Source organism: Rhopalosiphum padi, chromosome 4 (assembly GCF_020882245.1).
Source record: "Rhopalosiphum padi isolate XX-2018 chromosome 4, ASM2088224v1, whole genome shotgun sequence".
Lineage (NCBI taxonomy): Eukaryota > Metazoa > Arthropoda > Insecta > Hemiptera > Aphididae > Rhopalosiphum > Rhopalosiphum padi.
Window position 1 is genome coordinate 20,481,740 of NC_083600.1, and position 6,445 is coordinate 20,488,184.

Consider the following 6,445-nt stretch of genomic DNA (forward strand, 5'->3'; position numbering starts at 1 on the left):
AAACTTATACGTATATTATTGTATTTTAAATAAGTACAATACATTTTAAAAATATTTTGATTAATTTTAAGCTATAACTTATTCATAATATATGATTTATATGATCCTATTCACGCCATTCTACAGTAGTAAGTCGGTATTGACTCAAAAGTAATAAACAAAATTATAAAAAATAAACGATACAATAATAATTAAATATAATATATTAATAATATAATAATTGTTTAACGTATTGTTTTTGACAAAAGTAATTAAGCCATATATATTTCTAATAATTAAATAAGTTACTATACTAGCAATATTTTCTTCTTATTTATTCTGTTGAAATAAATGGGAATTAAAAATATGTTAATACTTCATAAAATATATTTAATTTTTAGAGACCAAAATGGCTAAATTAATTTAAAATTATTAAAAATGTTTATGTTAATAGATAGTTTATGCGATACATACGTTGGCGTTTTATTATAATAACCAAATCAATATTAATATATTATATGTATTTAAGAACCAATACACTTCGTACTTTTGTGGGCAATAAATGTACACCTACTGAAAACAAGTTAGGTAACAAAATAAAGAATTTAAGAATAATATTTTTATACTACATGTTTGTATTGTTACAGAATACATATAGTTGCATAATTTAAATTTTGTTATATGACAAATACAAAATACACTTAATTTTTTCTCCCAGTATAAGTCTTATAATCTTAAGTGAATAAATGTATAGTTGATATATCGTAAATATCATCTGCACCAACAACAAATCAGAAAACCTAACCAAATTTAATACTGATGCATTTTATACGGGCAAATAAAGTACACAGTTAAGCTAGTTAAAAACATAATTAAGCATAAATAATAATTAATAACTGTTTTTTCATCTGAATTACCAAAGTAACACATAAAACAACACAATTAATTGTATTTTGTATCTAAAGTACAATTTTTTTTATAAACTCAATTAAACTTTGATTTTCAATATCTAGAAATATTAGCACCCAAAACCTATGAGTCATATAATTTTTAAAATTACTAAAAATTATTTTCATTAATACTTACGTGGTTGATACAATCATACTATGTTATGTTAATAAATTTATAATATCAATGCAAATTACTAAACGAATCTTTTTAGTCTCAACATGAACAAACTACAAACATAATTTTTAAGAAGCCAAAAATAAAACAATCATCAATCTTAATAATCGAGAAATCTAAAGAACTATTAATTTATTTTTTTAGCATATTTTAATTATTTTCTAAGGGAGCATGTATCTTGTATACGTATAATAATAAGCGCCTGCACAGAAAGATATACTAAACAAAACTTAATAAAAACTTTAAAAAAAGGAACCTGAATAAAAGTACTGGTAGTAGTGGTAGTAGGGATAGAAAAAGTCACAACATTTATTTTATTCCCGTAGCCAGTCCTGCAACAACGTGATGAAAATAATAATAATAATAATAATATATTAAAATATGTATAGTGTAAATATTTACTATATACGTATATAACAAGTATGTATATAATTATATAAACATATACATAGTACACGCGTAGAATTATACCTTCACACATCGCACATAATATTGAACTACTATATATATTATTTCTACGCACCTGTCTGCTGCTATACACCAGCTAACTATGACCTACCTCTGTATATTAGTACATTATCATTATTATTATATTAAAGCATCGAATACGCAATAATAATATTAATTTGGGACTCGTGCACAGTGCATATATAATTATTATTATATAGTTATATTATATATATACATACATACACAAACATATTTGGGACAGACTTTTTCAGGGAAGGTCGGGGGAGAAGTTTGTTTGAATGGGGCAAGGGGGGACGTTTTGATTAAATCCGAATACGTGTGGCTGCCGCAAATGGGATTTTCGTATTCCATCGTAGGTACGGCGCGATGGCTGGTAACGGTGTGTAGGCAACAAAGGGATGGAGGAGGAGGTTTCAGAGGGTTATAGGGCGAAACGCATCGTTGGTAAAGGACGGCGGCGGTGGTGGTGAGGTTCAAAAGGATTGCATAATGTTTGCGCTACGGCGCGGTGGCTAAAATGAAATCACAAACGAAATGGCGGACACGAATCGAATTTGGTCACTTTACAATATAACCTAACATCCCCACCACTTGTCCACCCCTTTGTGTAAACTGTAATGTAACTGCATAACTCGCCGTCTGTATATCTGCGGAAACAAACCCGTGCGCACACATACCTATATATATATATATATATATTTATGCAATATGTAATTTACCATGAATGTTATATGTATGTCGTACAATATATATAATATATACGCATACATCATCCCCCTGTGTGGTATGTTATGTTATTATACGTATGCAGTAGCAGTATACATAATTCGTGTAGATGATACCTATAGGAACGCGCCGACTACATTTTATGTTATAATATTTTTATTGAATATATTATAATATGAGTATAATATTAGAAAAATAAATTACGATGTCCGAAATAAATCTGATTTAGTAATTATTGATTGCTGTAACGGCGTAATATCACTGCATCTCAAGATTAGGAATCAAATTTAGCTTATAATAGTTATAATGTATTGTAATAGCTAATAAACATAAATGGTAAGTACCGAAATAATTAAAAATTTAGTATTTAAGATGAATATTTACACAATGTATTGTATTTGATTTATTGACGACTGCTATATTTATAAATGTGTAATTAAATATGATATTATGATTAATTACTTATACAAATGTTATTGAGAATTGACTACTATTATATAATCATTTTTCTTTAAAAAGGTACGTTAATTTGACTTTGTACACAAATTCGTGTGCGTTCATCTGAACTTTAGCAGACAACTGCAGATTGTATCCCTAGACAAATTTCTAAGTATTGAAAAAGAGAGGAAAACTCAATTAAACTATTATACATATTAGTGTATTACTAAAAACCATTAAAATAAGTAAGTTACCATTTTGAAAATGTTTTATTTGGATTTTACAATTCCAAGTAAGTTCATGTTTTACTGAGTCAAAATTTTATACGCAATTTTTAAGTATTTATCTACCTATACTTGTAAGTCGTAAGTATATATTTAAAATTTGTGAATCACATCTCCATTTTAACCATACATTTTATATTTTAACTTTCGGGCACTAACTATACGGTTATATGTTAGGTTTTTATGATTAATTTAAAAGAGGCGTGACTTATAAAATATAGCGCATACAATTTCGACAGACTCAAAAACTTGCAAGAAATAACAAAGCATACAGCCTGTATGATACAGGTTTTACTGCGAAGTGAGTCACAATATAAACGAATATACATTAGTAAAACCTAAAAATCACTGAATTTGCAAATATTTAGTTTATGACCACAAATACTTGCTAACTAATCATAAAGAAAACTTGAATTGATATTGTTTTAAGGTATTTAAACAAAGAACAACAATTTTTATCAAATTATATTGATTAATTTATCAATATTCATTCAAGTAATATCAATCATAGAGACTTGACATTTTCCAAAATTATATTTAGGTAAAGGTACCTAACATTTTCTATACACAGTATCGTATATGAATTATAAAATGTATTCGTCAAGTTCAAATCAATGATGAGTTAAACTCAAAACCAGCTGATACAAAGCAAAAGCAGCTGAAAGGCTGCAGAATAAGTGAATTCCACTGTTTTTTTTTTTTTATAAACAATAGATTAAATTGATCGTGATCTATATGATATACAATTATACCTGAAATTAGTAGTCGCTTGAGGGCGTAGTTCCAGAAATGGTACCGGGTGACAACGACAGTGTTCATTATTCTAATATAATGATAAGTCAGCCAACATTGACGTGTGCAGCAAGTGCCCCCCTGCGTGCATTGCTTATTCCCTTGGATTTTGCCGGTGCCAGATTTCAATTTCGGGAGCGTGTACCGCACCATTGATGGGCAGGAGAGAGGAACGCGTTTGGCGTGACGATGCGTCCGCGTATTTAGAAGTCTTTCCGGAAAGTGTTTCGCGTGCGTCCGATTCTTCGCTCTACAGTTGAACAGTTCTAACGATTTCCGACTGTTTTCACGCAAGTTGAGAGTACGATAATACGATTTATGTCTAAGTCTACAGATAGGGCTGGCAGTATTTCAAATTTCGATGTTGGTATCCACGGTATTTGTTTATTACCGCGGTATCAACGATATAACCGATAACACGGTATTGTCGGTAATTACCGTAATACAGCGTTTTCGATTATTCTATATAACATTTCCAAACTCAGAAAAATTCAATAGGCAATATTTTTAAAATTAATACGACATTGATCATTTAACATAAGACGCGTTGTGAGTGTGATGTAGACTTAATATACTAATACCTATACAGTATGTTCACGCTAAGAAGTAATAGGTATCTATTATCTACCACTAAATATTTCGATAGATGATCTATTGTAATGGGGTTTTGAGGAATGAAAGAAAATACACATTCTTAGACGAATTTTAAATTGTTAACTCTCTCGGTACGCGCATGTCGCGTGTGCAATTTTTTTTAAATGGCAACACCATTTTTTTCCTACAAGAGTTAGGTATAGTATTTTTCTTTAAACAATTCTTAGATAAAAAGTTTTTTCCTAATTACAAAATTGGCATATTAAATTTAATGTTAAACTGTAATATTTACGAATAATCTTTTTTTAACGGTTTTAACGTAGCTACTCAGTACTCATATGTTCTATGGATCAAATTATACTCGAAAATCGCTCCAATATTGTCAATAACTGTTAGGACAGTTAAGTATAAACAGATCAAACATAAATAAACACTTATTTGAGTTATTTGTGTCCATAATTATAATTTGAGAGACGAACAAATAAACGCTGCTACATCAATTGAATTTTTAAAAAGTTTGGAATTGGATTCGTGTTTGGAACATCGAGGCGGAAACTTTGAACAATTTATTAGGTAGTAATTACTCTAGCTAATAAGAGATTCAATAAATCAAAATTGATTGGTAGTTATTCTAGAGATGCCCTTATTTTATTTGTTTTATATAGGTACACAATAGTATGTGTAAAAGCCGGTTCTGAATATTATGTTCAATTTTGATTTTTAAGCTAGAATTAGGTATATAATATTATATTGATGAAGATTCCAAATAACTGAAATAACTAAGCCATATTCTTAGTACATCGAACTAGACAAACATATAAAAAATGTTAAGGAGTATTTATGGATTTTTAAATTCTGAGCAACTATGACGTATGAAACCAAAATATATAAACAACGGAGCTATATAACTTTATAATACTTATACTTTTATACTTTATAATAAATAATAAATAATATAAAAGTAAGTATAATATATATTTTAAATCATATTTAATATATAATTTATATTTGTTGTCCTGTTTAAACTTAGCTTAACTTTTTTCGTGTACACCAAATGATTAATATAACCACAGTTACCTAATTTAACCACTGGAAAACGTTTGGAGGATCATTCATCAAAATTACGTACACGCGAGTGTGTACCTACCTATCTGTAGTGGAAACCCGACTTAAAATTGTACGTTTGTACGATGATAAACCGTTATAACACCTAATACCCGTCGTCGGTCACGTCAGAGTTAGATTAGATTTTATTATATTGCATAAAATTTCCACAACTATAAGTGTATGCCTTTTTGTCTAAATGGTACATATTATAGTAAAATATAGTAATTCTGAATTCATAAACAGTTTTGTATCAACTGGCTCCCAATAAGCGTGAAAAATACCATCATAATACGGTTAGTTAAATTTACGAAATCGTGAATTTTTTTTAATAACTATATATCTAGGTACATAGGATGTCAGGGGTGTGCAGGGTATGCAGCAGTGGCACCCCTTTAAACAAAAAAAAATGTCTTAGAAAAAAACGAGTTATCGTGTATAATAAATGATACAGGTAACTTGACAGTGTAGATTTAGTATTTATGTATACTAAAGCAGGGGTGGCCAAATTTAATAGACTTGCGATTGACCTCCGAGTTTTTCTAGGTTGTCACGATCGACCAAAAAAAAAAAAAGTTGTCAATAAACAAAAAATATATTAAATGTGTTATATATTCTTCTTTTATTCGATATCAATGTATAATCTTGTTTTTCGTAGTTATTTATTGACTTTTTCTAAATCTAATATTTTTATATTCGTGGGATATACAAAGATACACAAATTTACAAAAAAAAATTCAAAAACTCAAGAAAATTCGAAATGGTATCGCATTCGCGATCGATTAGTTGGCCATCCCTGTCTAGTATATTTTTTTATGGGGGTGGTTAAGATTTCTGGAAACATTTGCATCATCTATACTGCACATGAAGGCTGGCTTCGCCTATGACTATTTTAAAAGTTATTCATTATAATCAAGGCATTATTATTATGA